Source organism: Mugil cephalus, chromosome 18, assembly GCF_022458985.1.
Source record: "Mugil cephalus isolate CIBA_MC_2020 chromosome 18, CIBA_Mcephalus_1.1, whole genome shotgun sequence".
Classification (NCBI taxonomy): Eukaryota; Metazoa; Chordata; class Actinopteri; order Mugiliformes; family Mugilidae; genus Mugil; species Mugil cephalus.
In genome coordinates, this window is record NC_061787.1 from 2,368,272 (window position 1) to 2,392,800 (window position 24,529).

General features: G+C 41.8%; 1 protein-coding gene and 1 long non-coding RNA gene across 2 annotated transcripts in view; one reads left to right on the plus strand and one right to left on the minus strand.

Moving 5' to 3' along the window:
• Positions 1-24,529, plus strand: part of LOC124995607 (NACHT, LRR and PYD domains-containing protein 12-like) — a 1,019,357-nt gene that overhangs the window by 796,011 nt on the left and 198,817 nt on the right. The window lies entirely within an intron of this gene.
• Positions 14,106-20,193, minus strand: LOC124995632. Its single transcript, XR_007110737.1, has 3 exons — positions 19,455-20,193; positions 17,337-17,507; positions 14,106-17,114 (listed from the first exon to the last, which is right to left on the minus strand). It is a non-coding gene; the product is annotated as an uncharacterized LOC124995632 (long non-coding RNA).

Below are 24,529 nucleotides of genomic sequence, written 5' to 3' on the forward strand. Positions count from 1 at the left end.
TTGTTCTTCTGTTACGGTCCCGTAGTAGGATAGAGACGTTACCGTTGCTTCACGCGATACGTCGACATCAGGACATTTTAATCCTGAATAAAAACACGTGCTTCGATCAGTCTGCAGCTGAACGTTCTCCTCAGCTCCCTCGGTTTGTTCTTGATGCCACGGGTCCCAGCACGTCACAGTTAGACGTTTCTTTATGAGCAGCGCAGAACCCAGAGAAGACGTCTGAGGAGATGGTTTGTTAAAGGCTCAATGAGACAGAACCTTCTGTGTTTCACCGGCACCACGCTGCATAATTCCATCCCTGGAGAGGCGCTCATCACGCTGCCATCGACCCCCCTCGTCTCCTCCCTCATAGCGACAGTAGTGGTCAGAAATCCTCCAGCAGTTCCTTGGTCTTCCTGATGCAGAGAACTGAGACATTTACAGCTGTTTACAGCTGAATGGGCTGAAGTCACAACAGACTGCGTCGGTTTCAAAGGAAATCTGACGACCACCTCCACTTTATACGGTGACTCACCCGGGATTATTTTAGAGGAGCAGATGTGTTTCGTTTCACTGTGTCATGCTGTATCATAGTGTGAATGGTTATTTACAGGAATATCCTGACCAGTATCAGTACTAGACACTAGAACATTTTCTAGTTATTCATTTTAGGCCTGCTATAAACCAAAACCACCTCCCTGTGGCGTCTAAACGTCGTCTTCTTCTGCTGCAGCCAAAGCTGCCATAAATCACGTGACTAAACATGTCAGCTGTGCGGAAGAACTTTATTCTAGATTATGAAGTTAGCCCATCTAAACCCACTTGTTTTGAATTTACTGTTTGTAAGATGAAAAAATAATGAAAGCTTCATCGCTTAACACTGGCAGGAAGGATCCAGTCACATGACACAAGGAGGCGGGGCCAGAGGAAATAAGAAAGTTCAGTTTAATATGAGACAAACGTACAGCAACAAGGTGCTGTAGAGCTGAGTCGTAGTAATCTGATACATCCAGACATGACAAGGATCAGCACCTGAAGAGATGAGGAAACATCAGGAGATATGAGGAACAAGAGTCAAGAATCAGAGGAATAAAAAAAATGATGAACTCACAGAGGACAAAAGGAAACAGAACCGATCGGGAAGAAGACTCAGGTGAAACCAATGAAGATGAAGCAATCACAAGGAAAATAAGAGAAACAACTGAAAGAAATTATTAAAGTAAAAACAAGAAGAATGTAAAGCAAAACCTCAACTAAACATTAGCTGCAAGCCACACACTTGCAGGCCAACTTCCACTATTATTCCCTTATCGTTATTTGGCTGCAGCGTCTGACATGTTTTCCACTTCCTCTAATATCCCAATCTGTTAAGAAGAAGACAACATGTTAGTCGACCTTTGGGCAGGGCCAGATAATAGCCTGTACCTCTTTAATTCAACGTGTAGTCCGGGTTCTTGAAATCTGATTTTCTGTAGTTTGGGTGCTTCATTAACCCGTTGCTTCCTGTACCAGGCTCTTCTTCTTCTTCTTCCTCATGACAGCTGTGTCCATATAAGAACTTGGTCGTAGGGTGCATCTTCATTCATTCATCGCTTATCACAGTCATGTTCACGTCTTACATCTTGTAAATTTTTAAAAACAGAACACCACATATGGTCTGTTTGGAGACAGTTGGAGACAATCTGGTGCCTCGTCTTCTTACAGGTCATGTAGAAGTCTGTGTTCGCTTCCCTTTATCTAACTATAGTGTGAATATATGTATAAACCTTACTGATATGGTGTTCAATATTATAAGTAAAGTGTTCATTTTCTCAACACTCTTCTCTATAAAGCTATACTGTTCGTTTCCCTGTGTTATGACCAGGTTTACATATTTTATTTATTCATTTTTTCTCTTGCATATGTGTCAGTCTTTTCCTTAGACTGTATAAAAAGTGGCCGCCATGACAGCTCCTCTAAAGTGAAGCTAAAACATGTAGAACTCCCCCTGGTGGCCGGAGACTTCAGTTTAGGTCATAAGCTCCGTTTCCTCGATGTTACTGGGCCAAAGTTAAACTTTAATTTAGTAAGAGTTAATTTGTGAGTTAATGTGATTAACTAGCTAGCTGAAATACATTGGCGATAAATGGCAATTAGCAGTTAGCATTTACTCGTTAATGGACCCAATTTCAGCACAAAGAGGCACAGGATCGGTCTGGAGTTTGTTCGTTTAATCAGGCAGATTCAGGCAGGCAAACAGTTCTCAGGAAACCAGGAAGCAGGAGGACGAAGACGAAACTTTTGGGAGGCAGATGGAGCAGGGACGGCCAGGGACACCGAGGGTCGGGACCAGGAAGGTCTCACATGGCAAAGAGCAACCTGACAGAGGAGTGAGAGTTTGGCTGGAGAATATACGCTGGTCTGAGCAGTGGATGAGGAGGAACTGCAGCGGGCTGAGAGAATCAGAGGCGGAGTCAATGGAGAAGTACTGAGAGGGAGGTGGACGGCTGAGCTGTGACATCTAGAGGAAGTTTGGGTGGGTCGTATCCCTGGAATACTAGCCTCAGTTTGACCAATGGGGGAGGGTTAGGTTTTTTTTTCTACAGTCTTTGGTCTTTTCCTATCACTGAGACCCATCTAAGATCAGCCCTAATTCTCCAAAGGTCTAGGACTCTCTGCTCACAAGTGAATCCACACTGAGAGCAGAGTAACTCTGTCTTTTTCTTCTACTGGTAAAGGCTTTAGTTTAGTTTTAATTGATTGTGAATAAAACAAAATCATCTGAGTTACATCAGAACTTTGGAGGATAGTAACACAGTAAACGCATTAAAAATAATGAATACATTTAAAAGTGCACTCCAACCACCAGCCTGAAATAATCCAAGGCGTTTGACTTCACAGAAATAATCGCAAAATCTTTTCAGAGCATGTTTACTGATAAACCACCTCTCATATAACACTGAGAGCTACAGACCAGCTTCTTCTCTTTATTCGTAAGCTTGTAAACATGAGTCCAGCTGCTCCCGAACATTAGCAGCAACATTAGCAGTAACAGCTGCCCTCTGCCGCCTGACACCAAGTTCAAGTGTCGGTGTTTGATTTTCATGCTTTAGTATTAGCACGAGTCTCAGAGAGCTAAGTCACACAGTCTGCATTTATCCATTTATTTATTTATTTATTTATTTATCTATTTATCACAGCTTTATTCTGCAGCGTCCCTGAACACGGTGGACACATTGATCAGAGACGTTTGTTTTTATGTGGATGACGGAGAGCTGCTCCTGTTACCTGCAGCTACAGCATCATCATCATATATTTAAATTATTTATCAGCAACTGATCAATCAGAAATTAATCACTAACAAGAAGTTAAGCAGTTATTCTACAACTAATAAATATAAATATGCACTTATAATAATTTAAAAATGTTTATATCACTATTATTGTTATTATTGGTAGTAGTAGCAGTAGTAGTAGTACTAATTAATAGTAATTAATAGTAATAGTTATCTTATTTTTTCTTCAAAAACACTTGTTACAAAAATGTTTTATTATTTTATTATTGACCTCAGCAGCCCTCAACCAACGCGTCCTGCTACATGGAGGTTTTGAGCTGACGTTGACTGATGTTCTCTGTTAGATCCAGAAGTAAATCTGACCTGCTTCTTGTACATTGGTGTGTTTTCATTTAAAAATCCATTCTTGGCCTGATTCCTTACGTATTTATCGTCTTGTTTTAAGCTTTAAAGGTGGGAAAACCCAGTCTGAGTTCTAAGGATACACTGTGATATACTGTGTTAGTGAAGCTTCGAGGTTCCAACTCCAAAAGAATTCAGTGGACGAGTTTAAAAGATGGTGAAATCCGTTGAGTCCTGTTTCTGTGTGATTTTTATCTTCTGTTGTTAATTTCTTATTGAAACTGTGTTGCTGTCACTCTTGACCGGGTCTCTTATTTGAAAGAGATCATTAAACGGAGCCGGATTGTCAAGAGTCATATGCATGAACCTGTGATAAGACGCAAACGTTTTCAACTATTAAACAGTATAAAATCTGTAATTTGTTGGCAATTCACAGACTTCTAACTACACCCGATGCTGCAATTCAGTCTAATCTGCTTCTAACCTTGTCCAATACACATTTTACATTTTTACTGTTGCTGCTATAGAACATATATTTTTATAATTTTGTATATTTTCAATATTTCTCATTATTTAATATGTTAACCCTGTAAATCTCTTGTAAATAATATCTTTTTGCACTTATTTGTATATACTTGTGTTTTTGCACTAAAAAGGAGAAGCTCACCAATCTGATTATACACTGTATAATGACAATAAAGGCTATTCTATTCTATTCTATTCTATTCTATTCTATTCTATTCTATTCTATTCTAAAATAACAGAAGCGAACATGCGTGTCTGATTCCACATGTGACTTTCCCCTCATACCCAGTGTGCTATTTAATCTTAGGTGAACTCAATCAAATCCATTATCATTCATTAACAACAGTTAGTGTCGACTATGAGCCCAGAATTAGTATTTGGATCAGTACAAGGTTTGTGCATGAGTTAGTGAAGCAGCATATATATATATATATATATATGTTCATGGAGAGGCAGCAACAGATGGTCAGTGAGTGTACGTACAGTATGTGTGTGTGTGTGTGTGTGTTTGTGCCGGTGGGAGGAGTGTGTGGTGTGTTCGCTCTGTTTCATACTGTGATAAACAGCTCCACTGATTCTTACAGCCTCTTTGTTTATGAGGACGCTGTCTCACAGTATGTTACTGCTCAGGATGTCAGAGCTTCCTCCTCCCAGTCAAAGGTTTATTTTTCTCACAGTTAACCTGCAGAGCATTTAATACTGTGCACGTTTACTAAATACTGCTGCAAAGCTCCTCACAAAACAACAGAATACACTTTGGAACAATCAACCTTTATTGAAGAGCGACTCCCCTACAGATGAATAAAAAATTCTTTATCTGAACCAGGAAAGCCCAGCACAGACGTCCTTCCCCACTTCATCCTGACGTCTTTCCTGAGCAGATGGAGTTTAGTGTGATCAGAGTCTCCTTCCACTTAACTGTCCTGAGAGTACCTCCACAGGGAGCCATCCAGATCAGACGCTGAATCACTTGAACCAGAACTTTCTGACTTACTGTCCACCAGGAAGAACTCACTGAACCGAGGAGAGAGCGAAACAGACCAAGGGACAGCTGGACGTCCATGGACGGTAGTTACACAGTTATTAGATCCATCATCCTTCTCTGTCTCGACCTGTGGACATGTGTGGTGTCTCCTCTGAACTGGTCGAGAAAGTAGTGAACAATGATGCAGGTCTAAATAAACCTGGTGCTTCTCAAGATTCACAGGACAAACGCCCAGAGAGAAATTCAGAACATGAGTGCAGGTACGACTATTGTTCCAGAGTCAGAGACAGAAAAGATCTGAAATCATCGACTGATGGAAACAACTTCTTCTCCTTCTTCAAAACCTCTGCTTATATAAGAATCTAGTAACCACTGGTTTCTGCTTTACGTCTCTCTCTGGTTTCATATTAAAGGACCAAATGCCCTTACTAGTTCAGCATTTTTTATTTTTAAATAAATAATAAAAAAAGTATTTAACTCCATTAATTGTTTTTAAAATCTGGATCAGCTTAAACTGTTCTTGTTTTAAACAGTTCCTCTGTCAATGTTTTATGTCACTGCAGCTTTGATTTGAGATGTGAAGGAGTAAATATCATCTTTCCTTGACTACAGAAGTGAGCGCAGACCATGAGACCATCAGTCTGAAACCAATCCACCAAAACCTCCTTCTCAGAACTGGAAATAAACGTCTTCCTGATTCAACTTTGACCTCCTGGACGTGACTGACTGTGGAAACCCGTGTAATTCTAACACTTGTGTTTTGTGTTACATGTTCACTTGCACACTGCTGCTTCATAGGGCGCTGATTATTTATTCACCAGTGATTAATAAAGCTGATTTGTCTGCATCAATCTTTGAACAGAAATAATTGGATTTGCTTCAGCGCCAAGAAATATGAACAGCTTCCAGTCAAACTAATCACCATTATTAATCCCGAGAACGCTCATCAGTAACCCTGTCACCGGACTTTAGTTTTTGTAAAGAGTAGAAATGAATTTCTCAATTAAAGCGTAGGAAAAGTCCAGTAAAAAAGCTCTGAGGTCTCTTTAACCTCCTTAGACCCAAGCATTTCTATAAGATTAAGATCTTTAGGTATTAGGATAAGTAGGACTTAAGAAGTAAAAAAAAATAGGCAACTTGAATTGAATTGATATATGACACAGCGTCTCAGTGTATATCACAATTTAAATCACCAATATGAACCAAAATTAAGAAAAAATGATAATAAAAAAAATGTTTTAATGCAAAACCAGACTTGAAAACAATGAAATCCCAATGTCCTCAAATGAGTACTTGGGAATGTGTTAATTTTGCATGGCATATCAAACTAGAAAAGTTAATAAGAATAAATAAACAAGTGCACTGACCCTTCGTTACCAGTACATGGCAGACAGAAGTGTCCCCTTATGAGGACAACAGGTCTAAACAAAACAGAATAAGCCGCTGCAAACCGAAAACGTAACGTCCCCATATGAGGACGCCGGGTCTCAGGAGGTTAAGTTCCTAAAACTGCCTCTCCGCTAAATCAGCAGGTCTGTTCAGCAGGGATCAACAAATGAACATTAATGTTACAAATCTTCGAGATTAAAGTCGTGTTTATTCTCACTTCCTCAATATGTTAATGGGAACATCCAGAGGTGTGAAATACTGTTTCTCCTGGACCCTCTGTTCCTACAGAAACACTGACAGCGACTAATGCTGCACTGCAACATGTCAGCACACAGACAGGACGTCTAAACACAACTAATACAACTATACAATGAATGGATCCTGCCTCTGAAATCAAGGATAAATATGTTTTTTTTTTTGTTTGTTTTTGTTTTTGTTTTTTCAGTTTCATACAAATCTACATCTATCTCTATCTAAGCTGGACTGTTTGGATTTTATATTTTATTTTTTCATATGAATTCACATGTTTAGCCTTTAAAATAGATATATACAATATCTGTTCACCATGGCATGTTATATTCATTAATTACAGTTTAAACACCGTTAGCATCGAACCAAAGGTGCGAAAAGAAAAAGATATTATTTGTGGAAGGTGCAGACATGTACAGAGGTGATGGTACTAGAGCTAAGCAGCGCTACGTACAGTACAGGAGATGTCAGGTTTAAGTAGTGAGAGTTAAAAGATATTGATTAAAAGTGTTCAGTATTTAATCTTATTTCACTACGTCCGTCCTCCATCACTCCCACTCCTGCTTTATATAAGTGTTGGCAGATACGTAGTTGCGAGACTAAGATAAATAATACATGAGTAGATACTGACTCCCTCAGATGAGCTGCTGATTGTTAGTGGTCAAGTTTCATCTGACCTGCTCGAAGCTGCAGCCGGTAACGTCACAAACTAAACCGAGCCATCCCACAGTCAACATTCAACATGTTTTATTGTCTCAACAAAAACAGCAGGTTACACAACACAATGAAGTTCTTCCTTTGCAGGACTCCCTTACACACAGCAGTAAACATGAAACCTACAAAGAATAAAATATATATAAAAATAAACAAGGTGCAACAGAAGTGTTTTAAATGAAACTCTGCACAGCTCTTTGCCAACTGTGACATCTGCAGTAAAATACGTTGTATTCATTCGAATCGAACACAAACTGCATTTGACAAACAAATAAATAAGAAGTTTGAATTTAAGAAACTAGAATCGAGACTTTTTCTAAGATTTTTAAAAGTGATTCAGTTCAAGTTTTAAGCTCAACATTAATCTGGATATAATTCACACACTTCACACCGAGTACAGTTAACCACAAATAAAACATCAGCGTAAGGAATACACGCTGATCAGTTAAAACATTATGACCGCCTCTGAAGGGAGGGGCCTCTTAGATCAGTTTGGGATCCAGGTCAGCACCTTGTTCTGTTCGTCATGTTTTTATGAGTTGTTACATTTTTGTGTATGTGTCTGTGTCAGGCTGCATCCTGCTGGAGATGGATGCTGGTCTAGGTGGCCGCTACATGTCTAAGTAACATCCGGAGGGAAATGAATGAATGAATACCAGGTCCAAAAGCTTCCCAGCAGAAACACTGAATTGATGGTTTACATTTTATTCACGTCTCCTGTCGGTGGTCATAATGTTGTGGCAGTGTGTGTTGGATTAAGGGACTGGTGGGGAGGCGGGGTTTAAACAGACTCATCGTGTGGATGTTGCCCATGACGACGCTCTTAGACAACCATTCACTGAAGGAGGAAAACAATATCTCAACCCCCCGTTATCAGTCAGAGGCTCCAGTCTCAAGAAGTGAACGGGGAACATTGAATTTCACAGGATGCGCAAGATGCTCACTGTTATTCACTTCTCCTGTCAGTGGTCATAATGTTGTGGCTGATCGCTGTACATTTATATTGATATATATATATATATTTTGTCATATTTCTGTCAGTCCCAGCAAATGATGTGGCAGTAAAATCCGAGCCCGGAGCTTGGTGGTAGGATGATGATGCTGGAGGCTCACGGGGAGTTTATTCAAGAGTCATCGTCTGTGCTCAAATCATTTTGGGTTATTTCTTTTAATTGGATCTATTACGAGCAGAGGAGGCTCGTCGTGTTCGAGTTTTCCCCTTTATTTTTTTATTTTTTTTTTTATTTTTTTTTGTATGAGCAGCCCAGAGCAGAGGAGTTGGAGAGGAGCTGTGGTGAGATAAAAGGAAAGTGGAGGGTGGATGGAGAGGGCCGTCCGCTGAGGATCGGACTCCCCCATTCAATCTGTGCAATCTCCACGACAGCGAGAAATAGATTGCTTTTTAAATAGATTGCTTAGCTCCCTATCTTGGAGCCAGTGATGTGGATACGTTTCATAGCGGCCCCTTGTTTAAATGAGTGCAGGTGTATTTGATAGCGGGGGCCACTTACCCTGCTGTTATTAAGGCTACAATACTGTTAGCATAGCCCTCACCCCCATCTGGTCTCTGAAAACAAATGGAAAAAGAGTAGAAGAGATACATTACAGACATGTTAGGGGAGCTGGAGAGGCCGTCCTTCAGTGGATAAGAGAGAGACGCGAAGTATCGGTATTAATTGAAACATGTTTTCACTGTAGCTTCACCGGCTTCTTAATCAGAGTCAACGCTGGTGAAACCAGGAGGACAGAAGAGGAACTGTGTGTGCTTTGCTCTCAGGAAGAACGTTCCCAATTGATTAATGCTGCAGACAGGGCTGGTTGGTGGAAACCACATTATGCTGCTGGTTGGTGGGTGGGTTGGGCGGAGGAGGAGGAGGAGGAGGAGGAGGAGGAAGAGAGCCAGAATTGTTATCACGATGCACTGAGGGAAAAGAGAAAGAGCAGCTCAGGACCCAAATTAAGCTTCCTCTCTCTTAGAGATCCAGTCGTCTCCGACCGTGACGCTGGACGCTTCTTTGTTCCTGGGACTGAACCACATTCAATTCAAAGGAACTTAATGGAATTAAGTCCCGGATCAGATCTCACTGCACGATCTAAACGCCTGGATATATTAATATATTTTGTTATCTGTAATATTAAGGTAACCTGTTGGATGAATGTTTGCTCTTAGCTATGACATTCACAGTCGTCCCCATGTGGTGTTTTCTCATTTTAATGTACTGTGTCAAACTTTATCTCCCTTAAACTGTCTCAGGTTTGTTATAAAAGTAATGATACGTGTGTTTTGAGCAACGATAAATGGCTCATACTGTAAATCTCTGTACTGTTATACAGCAAACAGAAATAATAAAAATAACCCCCACCCCCACCCCATTCTCCACAGGTAACAGGTTATGGGTCGGGTTCACCTGTGTGATCAATCTGAGCTGCTCGTTGGCTAAAGCTAAAGCTAATCTAGTCTTAAGTGCTACTATAAAAGCGTCGGAACCAAACCAGTCGTCTTTCCTCAGTCTTTTAACCAAACACAAGTTAGATCTAAAACACACGGGGAGGCAGCATTTAGTTATTACAGCCCCCCGACTGTGGATCAGCTGGAGAACCTCGGGGCTGCAGAGACTGTTGATACTTTTAAAAAGAGGCTTTTACATGATTTTAACATGAGTTTTATCACATTTGATTTTAAGTTTTTATCTTATTTGTGTTTTACGTGGATTATTTTTACATGGTTCATTTACTTACTTTTATAACCTATTTTTACTGGAAAAGAGTGTATTTATTCTTTTTATTTACTACTTATTATTTTTCTATTATTTTCTTTCTTTTTTTAATCTATTTATTTCAATTTCTCACCACATCTTATTGTTGTAGTCTTTTAATCCTCCAGTGTTTCCTGTTTTCATTATTTCATTTCATTTTCATTATTAGCTGTTGGCGGAATCAGTTTTGACCCTGTTTTCAGTCGTACACACTGATGGTCCTAGTAAATAAATAAATAAATAAATAAATAAATAATAAATTCCTCTCCTCTTCCTCCTCCCTGACCTCCCTGTGAGTGTCTCTGACCTGTGGAGCTCCGCGCTAATCGTCTCTGTACCAACATCAACTCTATTCAACTCTGTTCAACCACTAAACCTTTATACACGTAATATTTTCTTCAAAACCCCATTTTTCTCGTTTTTCGTTATCAGTCTCTTTCTTTTTCTGCCTCTAGGTGGTTGGTCTCAAGCAGATGTTTGCTTACATATGAACTGACTCTGGGGCAGTTTGAAGCTGTTGTATATGAATAAATTTGAACTGAACTGAAGCTAAAGAAGCTGCACGGATGAGTTGAGGTGCATAGAAGTCCAGGCGTCATTATTTCAGCTTTGTATTTTTAGATTTTTATGCAATTATACGTCACATTTGTTGATTTCTAATATTTAACCCTTTACAAACCTTCACCTCAAATACATAGTCACATGTTTAAATTTTTATTTAAATATTATTTAAAGCGATGTCCTGTTTCTTTCCTCCGTCTTTTCCGTAGGTTTTTATTTTTTTTCATTAATAGTTAGAAATGAAGAACAGTAACAGTTAAGATTCTAAAATAATTTTCAGTGAACACAAAAACAGATTTAAATTTAGCTTGACATTAACTTAGTGAGAAACATCCTACACTTCCTTTCTGTTCTCTCTTTATGCTGTGCTGCATTACACCGGGTTTCAGACAGGAAAGTAAAGATAATGCATAATTAATTGATACAAACGCTCAACATTTCTTGTGGCGTTTCTGCCAAATGAGCCCACGTCCCATTCTTCCCATCAGCGCCGTCAATTCCCCTTAATAGTGTAGTTAATAAGTAATGAGAGGCCTGGAAGCTGCTCCAGCCAATAAACTGCACAGCCTCCATCAAGCTGCAGAGACCTGCAAACCACATCCAGCACCTTTCTCCAACTCCTATACCAAATGTCACATCGCCCTTAAAGATGATTATTGTTCTAATAAAATAAAAAAGAAGATATTGTTTAACATCTCTTGGAGGAGCCGTGGCCTGTGCTCGGCCACGCTGTCGGTGGGTTGGCCCAGCAGGGATGGTTTTGTGATTCTAATTACGATGGTTTTAACAGGATTACCAGAGATAAAATGTACTAAGATGCTCGAGGGGGGAGGGGGGGGCGGGGGATAAATTAAATCGGATGTAATATGGTAATCTGCTTCTTGGCAATAAGAGGACGTCAATAGCCGATAGCTGATAGCGGGGATAGCGGGTTATCTGGTGTGAGTAACAGCGCTGGGTGTTCTGGACTTGGATCGTGTTCCGGGGGGTGAGGGTCAGAGTCTGGAGAGTCCAGAGGTTTGTTGGACTCATCCCCCGCTAACTGCTCCCATGATAATCCCGCGGGTGCAGGTTTATTTTAACAGGCTGTGGGGAACGGGCTGAGACATATTGCAGCGGGATTCAGGCTTTTCCAAATGAAATGAAACTGTCAGAAACTTGGACAACTCAATTTAAAAGCAAGAAAATTATTAAGCTTCATTGTATTACTGTGACATTCAACTAATATCTATTATTAATATTTGAAAGTGTGAAATACGTTATTTATTTAATTTTATTGGAGTTTCAGTCCAGACCAGAAACCTTTACGTAAGCACAGATGTTTCCTTTTGTTTTAGTGCAAAAAAAAAAAAAAAGAACGTCAAGGACCTTTAATGAAATCCACTAAATATTTTATCACCGACCTCAAACTTCTTAAGAAGACGAAGAAGTGCAATCGCTGTCGGCTCTGTAGCTCTGAATAAATATGAACCTCAGTTCCTTTTACCGAATAAGTGAAGATGAATTCTTGCCCGTGACTCGTATCTGACCCGTTTGTTATACCTGAGAGGAGTTTCACCGCTAAACAATTCAACGTTAAGCCCCGCCTCCGTGTGAACCTCTCCTTGGTGAGGGGTCGACTGTCTGCTCCTCTGCTCTGCAGCTTTTCATGGTCGTCTGTATGAAGCAGGGACACTGTCCCCTGTCCACTAGCTAGCTTTGCTTTTCAGTTTCTCATTTCTCTTCCCATCCTCTCCTCTACCCTCCGGTCCTGAAACATCTTTAAGACTCTGAATGTTGTTCCCTTACTACTTTCCAGACATCTTTTTCTTTTTTATTTTACTTTATCGTCACAGTTGGAAGCTCAGTTTAAATCCAGTTGCTCTTTCAACAACAGCCTCAAGCCGTCCTCCTGTTTGTGTTTAGGAGCTATAAAGACATTTGTGACAATTAAATCAAAAGAATAATTTATTCCTGTGTGCAGGGATTCACAGAAATATTCCATGGCAGCTTAAATGTTTTTAATCCTTGGTACGCGTTCTTAGAACCAAAGTGAAAAGACTTCCTCGTTTTTAGCAGCTTCCAGTCACCGTACTGTTTATTGTGCGAAGCTTTTCACCGTCACCAACTGTGAACTCAACTTGTCAATCCGTGTCTTTCTCTTCTAGGATGAAACTGACAAAGATGTGGGGAGTTAAACTCACATAGACTCATTAGTTTATTGTTAGACCCATTCAGAGACTGGAAACATCTCGTTTAATGTGTGGAAATAAAAAGCTGTCAGGACCACGTTTAATATCAGATGTATTTTTGAACGTAGAAATTGAAATAATATGTAGTTTTATTTATGTCCAACAAATTTAAGAAAAAAAGAAATAAAAGCTTGACTTTTTATACTTTAAGACGCTAACTAGAATAAGCAGGTAAAGAAAAGTGGCATTTTAAAATATTTTCATTTAAATAAATTATGTATTTAGTGTATTTAATCTTAAAATAACAAATTCCTGCTTTTTATTAAAATTAAAATAACACAGACTTTAATTTTCCTTTCTAAAATGTGATTTGTTTCCTCGAATAGTTTAAGTAAACTATTATTGTAAAATAAAATAAAATAAAATAATCCTTTTATTTATCTCCCAGTGAATGAGTGAGTATTCTTTACTACAAATAGTTATGTCCTTTACTGCCTCGCTGCATCACATTTGAGTTAAAACTTTTAGGTCGATTCTTTTGGATATTTGTTTCATTTTAAGGTTAAAAAGTAAAGAGTCTATATTATTTTTATGCCTTAGTAGATATGTCTGCTTTAAAGTCATGACCCAGGACAAGAGGTTAACGTTTAATGTCATTGTGTTTTAAAAAGTCAAAAATAATAATAATAAGAAAAGATTGAAGCAAGACTCCTCCCTTCAAATATCTAGTTGTTTTAATTTTATTATTAACTGATTTATGCTGTTTCTACCTAGCACACAGTTTTAATTATATCCTAAATAAAATCAGATTACTTGTCTAATAGTATAAGCTCAGATTAATTTCCAGATTCCAAAATGACAGGAGCTCAGTGAATCTGGAGCTATTAGTTCTTTCTTCTTCTTTTTACTCCAGAGGGATGGCAGAGAGAAGAAAAAAGAAATGGTTTGAGTTTTTAATTTGGGATCGCTGGGAAAAGGCCTCAGGAGTGAGAGCCAGGATTTTATCTTTTTATTTGAATTTTCTTAACGTGTGGAGGCAGATAAATGTTTGCAGTCTGAAGCCAATCGTTTAGGAGGACGTGGTCCAAATGTCTCTGTGTTTGTATAAAAGGAGAAATAACTGTAACCCACCCAGATTCATCACAAATAGAATTTAGATCATTAAATCATGTTTATTCTTGAAACGGCATTGAGGCCTCTTCTCACATGAACGTCAATGGTGTCAATTAAAGCTTGGTTTCACATTTAGATTTCAAGAGAGGGATTCGTTTATGTTCACAGCCACAATTTATTGATAGAAACACGACACACAGGAGCAGAACATAACATTCACATCCCTGCTGGAGCTGAAATGACTGAACGCATGCAGCTTTGGCGCCCCGGTTACCTTCAGAACAATCAGTAGTTTTTTTATCAGCGAAAGCTTGACGTCAGTTACACAACCTCATCCCAGTGTCACCGTCAGCAGACAAGTCAGCGCTACAGTGAAAGGAGACAATGCTTCAGTCTTCGAGTCATCAGAAAAAACGGTCCAGTCACACGTCTTTACAGCAAGGTAGGAAACAGTCTGGGTACAAAAAAAACATCTTCAGTGCTACCGTGTTTAATAAATCTGAATGAATGGAGCCACTCTGCAGGCGTCCACCGTCTCGGTGGCGTGAGAGTGAAGGTTGATGGAGAACGACTGGACCACATGGCAGCAGCTGAGGCCCTGCAGCAGCAGCAAGGAGACACCCACAGCACACACACACACACACACACACAGCGAGAGGACGTCCACGCCGCCTCGTCCACGACAACCAACGCACAGATGCAAGGGAGGCAGGGAGGGGTGGGGTCGGGGAGAGGAGGGCGGGGAGGGGGGAAGCAGGGGGGGGACTTATTTTTTTACTTTTTATTCATTCGTGATTACGCCACTAACTTCCTCCTACACACGTTTTTAAGCACGCCGCTTTGTTTGCTTCCACGGGGGAAAGCAGCGGCAATTATCAGCCAAGTCAAGTGGTAAACATATAATTGTATTATCGGAATAATCTGCAACGGTAATGGCTGACTGGGATGATTTGTATAATTACGTCTCTGCGGCTAACTTTAAAAACACCAACTCTCTGCGACAGTGAGGCGGCTTCTTTTCATATTCCACACCGGCTTTAGAGGACTGTGTCAAATGATGATTTCCACTGTGTATGGAAATCCCCAGTGCATGATCATTGGAGGTGACATGTGTGAGGACGTGGCTGTATGAGTCAAGTTGATCCTATTAGGTGTTTAAATGGATTTTACATGGGTGTTAAGGTTCAGAATGTGCCATCAGACGTGGGGGAGAGGGAATCCATATTCATGGCGCGTCGCCCCGGCCGGCAACACGGAAAGAGCTGGTTATAGACCATTTGAGCCAGGGGTAATTGTTTATCTAGACGCTTCTCTCCTCAATGCATAAATTGAGCTGTCGACCGCTCGTGGTGGACATTTTGTTTTCTCAGCCGTGTGTGAGCGAGGCTCAGCAGCAGCAGCAGCAGCAGCAGCAGCGTTACACGTGGCGTAAACCTCACTGCGATAAATGTCATTTGAGCAGCGATTTGCATAAAAAAGGGGCATAAAGGGGGGAAAGTAAGAGGCAGCTCGGCTCGGATCAGCCCCCATAATAAATGCACTACATGGATTAGAATAAAAAGAGGTTCCACTCAATAACCAGTGGATATACAGTTAAATATCACAAGCCTCCTCGGGGCCAAGTCACACAATACATATATATGGATACAAATATATATATATGTGTTATGTTTTTATCATAATAAATACATTAAAATGTAATTAAATCTTTCAGTCCTAAACTATCCCAATAAAATTACACTAAAAAGCCTGTAAGCTGGATGACGTATTTAGTTTTTTCATTTAAATGCTTTATTCCATTTATTCTCCTTTTCCTGTTTGGAGCATCTTTGTGTTTTAGACTAAAAAATGACAATTTTAACTAAAGAGTTTGTGTAGTTTCTCTCGTATTTTAGAGAAGAAGTGATATAGAATAAACTAGAATAAAATAAAATACTGTTATGCTGTTTTTATTCATTTAAAACTAGTCCTATTTATGATCTGGATTTCTTCTGAAACATTGTGTAATTAATAATTGAGAATAGAGTCAGAATTAGGATCCAGACAGAGTGGCCAAGAATCCAGAGCTGTATTTAATTTTATACATTTCTTTTTTTTTTTAAATCCCTTTTTTTTTGGTGAAGCTAAGCGCGGCTAGCTGTGTTTGTATGTGTTTGTTGCTGGGTGGATGAGGCCACGTGCTCATTATCTTCCAGCAGATAATCCAGACCTGTTCCTCCTGATGGTGGCACTGAACTGATCTGCAGCAACAGCTCGCTCTGCTTCACAGACGAACGTTTTCGGACGAATGAAACAGGCCCCCGACATACAGGGAGGTGTTCATGCTGTCATGCTGGCCTTGCAACACGGGGACAGACGCTGTTCATGCAGAGTCAGAGGGAGCCGAGACCCAACAATGTCCAGGGAAATCTCCGACAAACACACACAGGTAGACAACAACACACACACACACACACACACATACACACAGCGCTGCCTATCGCCACGGAGACAAAGACAGACTGACAGGTGTAGGGTGGGACACATGTGAGGACAGTCCGGCCTCAGAGTAGAGAAGAGACACTGCAGAACAAATCAACGGAGGAGAGGTGGGTGTGTTTCTTTTCAGAAAGGTGGAGCATGGGGGTGTGGCTTCACCCGACCTCCAATCCAAGGGTGGGTGTGTTGTCGGGTGAGGTGAGGTGGGTGGGTGTCGGGGGCTGGGGGTGTTGCTGGTATTGGGCGAAGAGAGGACTCTCCTCGACTACGCGTATTCTTAAGCAATAACAACGTGATCCGTATTATCCACCCAAGAATACCCGTCACCGAAGAGAGTCTTTCAGTAAACACGGCGAGCTAAGCCAGAAACCACGCGAGCAGCGCCACTGCCATCGCATCACGTTCATCACCACCACCACCACCATCGCCACCATCGCCACCATCGCCACCATCAGCAGCCCCCTCTCAGGCCCCCGGTGGCAAACAGACACAAACACACACAGAGAAAGTGGGGCAGTTCCATTGATTGAAGACGCCTCGCTGCAGCGTGAGGCAACGCTCCATCAATGGCTCCTCTGCAAAGGAGAAAATTGACAATGGTGGCATTTTCAATCGGAGCCAGCAGCGTGCGTCAGGGGGGAGGAGGAGGGGGAGGGAGGGTGAGGGGGGAGAAAAGAAGGGTGTGTAAAAGCTGAGGTTAACTTTGATTCTCTCTGGGTTCTGAATACAAAACTTGGGTGACACGGGTGAAGGGAATGTGGTGCATCCCGCCCCGACCCCCACATCAAGCCTCTTACCTGGACCGCGGCCCGGCTGCTCCTGGAAGGCCTCATCCACTCACATCAGGCTTCCTTCCTTCCTTTCTTGCTTCCTTGCTTCCTTCCTTGCTGGGCCCAATCGGGGCGTAACGAGATCTGGGAGGAAGGGAAGGGTTGGGTTGGGTTAGGTTGGGTTGGGAGGGGGGGAGGCTGAGGGGTGAGGGGTGGGGGGAGGGGGGGTGTATGCACATGGGAGACAGAGGGTTAGGGAGGTCAGACCAGGAGCTGCCGCTGTATGACAATAGCCCTGTACACTCCATTATCAACACCAACACCTCGCTCTGTGTGCCCTCCCCACCCCCACAACGCGAGGAGGGAAATCAACACATGGATTTTACCACAGGGGGGAAGGAAAGAGGAGGGGGGGGGGGGGGGGCACATGCACAGATCTAATTTGTATGATTATATAAAAGCACACAAGTCTGAACTCCAGCCTCCCTCAGGCTAATCACGCTGGGACGCATCTCCTCAGTCACCGGAGTCACTTTAAAATGATTTTATCTTCGGATTTTACTTTAAATAATTCACGCGTAAATGTTAATTTAGCAATTAATATTATTATTTTTATTTATTTATTAATTTTTTTTTTTTTTTTTCATTTCCAAATTAAAGCGACGACGGGTTTAAGTGCTGGAGAGAGGTCATGAATAATGGATGAAAGGTTCAAGCAAATTTATTCCGTTCTATTCTAATTGAACTAGCCGGCTGAATACAAAGAGCACGCTCCAGCTAAGCCAATCCAAAATCATTCCAGTGATTTGTTGTCTCAAATCAATATTAACAATTACTCTCCGGATGATGGTTTGGTAAAAGGAATACGCTCGTCGCTGTGTGTGTGTGTGTGTGCCCCCCCACCACAGATTCATTGTGTCTAGAACGAGAATCTGGTTGAACACGTTCGAGTCCAAACGGAGAAAATAATTGTGTGATTTGCTGCAGGAGAGACTGAGGCAGAATGTGTTTTACATTCAACAGAAGAGCGAAAGCGAGTGGACGACTGGATCAAGTCAGCTCACAAAACAGATTCTCATTGATCTGGATGGAAAATAAATTCTGGCTCTGCAGGGTGGTGGTGGTGGAGCAAACTGATAAATAAAAGCACCAACTCTGAGCAGGATGCAGGGCATGGGCAGGAAAAGAAGAAATGAGGATGATAGAGAGAAGAAACCAGATGCTAATCTCCATTTTTTTTTCTTCTTCTTCTTCTTCTTCTCCTCTGTTTCCTCCCTGGTCTCAGTCAGCTGGCCTGGACCACTCCACCCAGGAGACATGCACACATATGCACATACCCTCAGCCAAAATCAAGAACACCCCCCACCCCCCACCACCACCCCCCTTTCCCATCCCATCTCCATCCCACCCGCCGAACCACCCCTGAGCTGCAGAGAGCTGGGACTTACCACCCGCAGCTAAACACACACACACACTCTCCATCTCCATCCTCCTCTCACACACACAGCACCGCACAGCACCGCACAGCACCGCTAGCCTGGCCCTGCCCAGGCCATCTGGAGACACAAGAGACAACCTGAGGGCTCGAGCTACAGAAATGACCCCTCTCTGTCTCCGTCTCTGTCTCTCAGTCAGAGGTTGGTCAGTCCAAGTATCACTGATCTCTCAGTGCAGGGACCCCAGAGACTCATCAGATTACTCCTAGAGCAGAGGCAACGGCTGATATCAAACACAGGACATCTCTCACCTCTGATTTCATCCTAACACACACACTCACACACAAAGAAGGTTTTTTTGTTTCTGTTACATAGTTTCTTCTTGTTTCTCCGTTTCTTTCCTCTCTCCGTTTAACTTACATTCTGCTGATTTACACACACAAAGTCCAGTGAAAATGGCAACAGTGGAGACGAAACACAGTGTACTAGCACCACGAGAAGTGACACAAAAATAATAATAATAATAATAATGTAAAACATAAATAAAAGAGATGAAAATCTCCTCAGGTGAGATGACAAAAAAAGAAAATGTGAATATATATATACATGAAAAATGTTTTTCTAAAATTTTTCCACCAAACGACACAGAAGTGAAGAGGAAAAAAAGAAAAAGGGTGAAACCACTGTTGGTGCCACGGTGGCCCCTTACCCTCTCTCTTCTTCTCTCCCAGGGTGTTGCCTCTCCTCTCCTGATGCGCCTCTTCCCTCCCTTTCTTTCTTTCTGTCTTTCTTTCTTCCTTTCTTTCTTTCTTCCTTCCTTTCTTTCTTTCTTTCTTTCCTCCCTTCCTTCTCTCCCTCCTGACGATGCCTTTGCCGAGTCCGTGGCAATCTGGGAGGTGGTGATCTCCCGCCCCCCTCCCAGTTCCAGGAAGAGCTCCCCGAGGAGAAGGAGGAGAAGGAGGAGGAGGAGGAGGAGGAATGAGGAGGAGGAGGAGGAGGAGGAGGAGGAGGAGGAGGCAGATCCCGGCAGGAGACGGAGAGCATCCAGCAGCAGCAGGAGCAGCAGCGGAGGCAGCGCTGGTGCTGATGCTGCGGAGAGAGGATGAGGGCAGCGACGGATGCTCAACAAAAGAACTCCTCCTCTTTCCCTTCTCTTCTTCTTTTTCTTCTCCTCCTTCTTTCTCCCCTTTTCCCCATCCACTCCTCCGTCTTCTTCTTCTTCTTCTCCTTCTTCTTCGTCCCCTCTTACTGCCACCACTCTTCTTTCTGCTGCTCACACCTTCCTCTCTCCTCCTCTCCCGGCGCAGAAAGAAGCCAGTTGTTGCTCTGCCGCGGCAAATGAACTGACAGCGAGCGACGATCCGGCATCCAGCGAATGAGAAGAGATGAGAGCAGACGGATGAGAGAGGGAGAGAGAGAGAGGGAGAGAGAGAGAGAGAGAGAGAGAGGGGTGCGATGTGGCATCTGCGAGAGAGTGATAGAGAGGAGGTAGAGATGGACAAGGGGCGGGAGGATGGACGAAGCGGAGGAGGAGGAGGAGGAGGAAGATGGAGAAAGGTGGGGTAAGGTGGAATGCAGGGAAGGGTGAAAATAAGGGAGGAAATAAAAGAGAGATGTAAAGAATCAGAGAGGTATTGCAGCAATGGAAACCCTCAGCCACCAGCAGTCTGCTCCAGCGGACCTGTCCCTGCTATGAGGAATAATTAGATTTCAGCTTCACACACACACGTACACACGCACACACGCACGCACAAAACACACAAACGCTGGCGCCTTGTAATGGTGGATTAATTGATGTTGTGTGTGCTTCACGGCCCTCGGCCAACACCAGCAGCAGCAGCAGCAGCAGCCACTGAAAGGTTTTATTTTTTATTCTGTTCTGTGAGGGGGGAGAAAATCATCATAAATAAAGCAGGGAGTGATGAGGAAGTTGGAAAGTGGTGGAGGAGGAGGAGGAAATTATTTGCCCCTTGATACTGATGAAAACACACAATGAGGACGGAGGGAGCAAAAAAAAATAAAAATAAAAATAAAGAGGGAGCAGTGACAGCAGATTCAAGTGTGACAACATTTAATTATTATTTTTCTCTTTTCCTCTTTGTCAGCGAGACAAAGGAGAAGTAATCGGGTGCTGTGACTCGTGACATTCCTTTAGGGTTTTACCAGAATTGGATCTTGACGTTTATTTGCAAGGTTAGAAAGCAGCAATTAGATGTACGACGTTAAGATTTCCAAGCAGCTCGTTCATTTGAGATGAGACAATCAAACAATATATAAACTAATAATAATAATAATGACCAGGCCATTATCAGTGTCACAGATCTGAGGTAAGAAAATATATTTGGGAAATAAAATAGAAAAAAAGAAAGAAGAATAAAAGCAAGACATAATAAATGGAAACTATTATTTCGGGTTCTATTTGAGGTGCTCTTAATGCCAAGCGGCCGTTTAACTTGCTGCAACAGGCCTTTGACTTTTAAAGCTGACATTTTCAATTAGTGAGGCTTAAAGGGATGTGAGCAGAGAGAAAATGAGACCTTGTTTTGAAAAATAATGCTCATATATGTCTAAATATACGTATAATGTTCCCTGTAGGTGTCCACATCACACACTCGCCAACAGGAACGCAGGAACACACCGGTCATATTGTGCTTCTATTTCTTCTTCTTCTTTTTAAAGCAGTGAGAGACGTGGAATGCACACAAACATCCAACAAGCTTTCATGTTCCTTTTCTTTTTGCAATTTTTTTTCTTTCTTTTTTTTTTTTGAAAGGCCAGAAGCCTGAGAGGCCACGACGCACGCAGGAAATCTCTCGGTGGCTGTCGGTGAATTAAGGGTTTGTACGAGATAACGATTTCAGACCAGTCAGTTTTGTTCTCCTTTTATTATTCCTCCTTTTTTTTTTTTTTTTTTGAGGGAAGTCGCTTCACGCGAGCGCTTCATTTCAGCGACGTCTTCATTTCAATGGAGAACCAGAGCAATTACATTTACATTTCTGCTGCTGCCTTTGACACTTGTGACTCTCCAGAGTCAAAGGAAATTAAAATCTCTCAAGGATTCCACAGTGATCAGCACCGCCTTTCAGGGAGACGACTGCTGCTGGAGAAGGAGGAGGTGGAGGAGGAGGAGGAGGAGGTGGAGGAGGTGGGGGTAAAATAAGCATACTTGGATGGAGATGGTTCCTTAATGTATAGCAGACAAAGGAGCCTAAAGAGAAGTGTGGGGAGGGGGGGCTGCTCCGTTTCATGGTGGCGTAGTGCCCCCTGGTGGCAGCAGGCAGCTGTTGGCTCATTGTTCACCATCAGAGGTAAAACTGAAAGTACCACAGAAAGATGCAAAGGCAGCAACTTCAACTACACATCAGCGATCAGGAGGAAAAGAAAAAAGATGGAGAGGAGGACGTCTGCAGAGCACACGCACTCATCTTTAGCTTTTCAGCACTGAGACGGTTTGGGTTTTTATTGGCTTTCACCCAACATCCATGTCTAAAAAATCAGACTCAACTGGGAATCCAATTCAATTGATAGATACAGAGGACGCTGCGGAGATGGGTGGGAGGCGAGGGGAGGCAGGGAGAGGAAGGTCATGTCTCCTCAAAGCGGCCAGACTTACAAAAGGCAGTGAATTGGGTTTGAAGAGGCACGAAGGCCGAGTTTCAACATGTGCGACATACGCGGCCGTGACACACTGAAGAGAGAGACTGAGACAGAAACAGGAAAAGGAAAAAAAAAAATCCATAAGCTATTAGCAGCCAATTAATCCCATAAAGCGGTTAAACGTGGCTCTGACGGACGCCGGCTGAAAGCATTTCCTGTTCAACAAAAGGAAGTCTGCACCACAGGAAAAAAAAAAAAAAGAAAGACCTAAAGAAAGAAACAGGACCTGAGTCTCCTTCATTAGACAAAGTCATGTCGTGACAATAAAATAAGGCCTTGGGCTTTTAAGAGAAAGAGATGCTTTCTCTTAATGTCATGGTTTCAGGCAAAATAAATTTAATGACTGTTGCCTGTGATTTGCCAACAATGAGTATTTGCTGTGTTTCCCTCTTTTGTTTTGTTTTTTTTGGTTCATACATTTTGTATTTTAGTGAGGTATTTTTTTTTTCTTTTTTTAATTTTATAGCTGGCACGATTAGAAAACTCATTTGCAAATGTTTTGATAAAAATTTTAAAAGTCATTGAAAAAAAAAATGCATGATTGTATGTGACCATGACCAACAATCAAACCATTCCTAATGAAGCTAATAGTAAATTAATAAACTGTGAACAGGAACTCTTCATATTGACAGACCGATGTCATTTAAACCACACAGAACATTGTCTTAGTATTTTTGTTTTTAAAACCAGAAACGAAAACTGGAGAAACCTACCATCATTTCTATTTTAAATCCAAAAACAAATCTTTTTTTTTCTTTTATTGAATAGACTAAAGGAAAAAATGGAAAGTTAATTTCAGTCTTAATTTTCTTCTACTTTTATATGAATCTAATAACCACTGGTTTCCCCTTTACTCCTCTTTCTGGTTTCATAGATTAAAAGATAAAAATGTAGTTATTTTAAGTTTGTTTATGTAACAAAAGTACAGACCATATATCATCTGTATTTAACCAGCCTCAGTCTAACTAATGCAGCCACAAATCACTGCTAATCACTGTGCCATTAACAGTACTTATATTATTATTTATCTTGCTTATGCTTAAAGCTGGTGTTCATATTTATCTGTGGATGCTGAAGGAGCCTCATTACTCATAGTTGTAAAAGCTCGTATTATATAGAAGTTGAAGGTGGAGATGAAGTTTAAATTAAACCAGTTTATGGAATTTATCAACACACAAGCTCAGCATTCGGTGAGAAATTCAGGTTGATAATGAATTCATCGTTACATGCAACCATTGCATTGCTTTTGTGTGGATGGCATAAAGTCGACAGCTGCTCTGTAAAGGTGTGCGGTTGGGAAGAGCTGCTGTTAAGAAGATGTGGCGCTTTACGTGGTTTAAATGATTTGTCCTTGCTGCGAAGGTGGACAGTCAAAAAACAACCCGTGAACTCATCTCCACATGTTCCAGGCGACATGTGCACATACATGTAAAACAACACATCAGTGGTGAGCTGGAGCCTCTGTGGACTCCACGCTAATGAGCAGCAGCGCTCCGTCCTGTAATATTAAGGAGATCAGATGCTACGCTAACAAGCAGCAGCCTCTGCGTCGTGGCAGAGCCGCTCCGTTGTGGGTTGTCAGTCGGTGACCTCTGGCCTTGATTCACGGAGCTTTGCATAACTACAAACCTCCACCTGAGCTTCTGACGCTGCCTGTAGTTGGAGAGGTCAGCGGGACCAAGGAGGAGGTTATCAGGTCTGTGGAAGCCTGGCTCTCCCAGAATACAACAAGGCAACGTAACACAACAGACACATGCGACTGTTAATTCTAATGATGATCTATATTTATAAAGCACTCTTCAAACCCACATTACAACCTGCTACAGTGGACACCGTCTCTCCCTGGATGCTAGCTCTGAATACCAACTAGTAATTACATCCTGGAAGCTGTGCAGAATATTATTTTCTTGAAGTATTTATCAGCTCAACGTCGATGGGAGCACAGTCAAGTGTTGAATACTGAAGCGGACCGGACACACCAAACCAACATCCGACGACTGACCTGAGAACAGCAGGGCCTAGAACCAGCGCCGGGCTGATACATACTCTGTTCTACGCCTGCAAGAAAGGGAATGAGTTTCCATACCAGCAGGTGGCAGTACTCTTTAATGGTCTTTGTTAAGACTA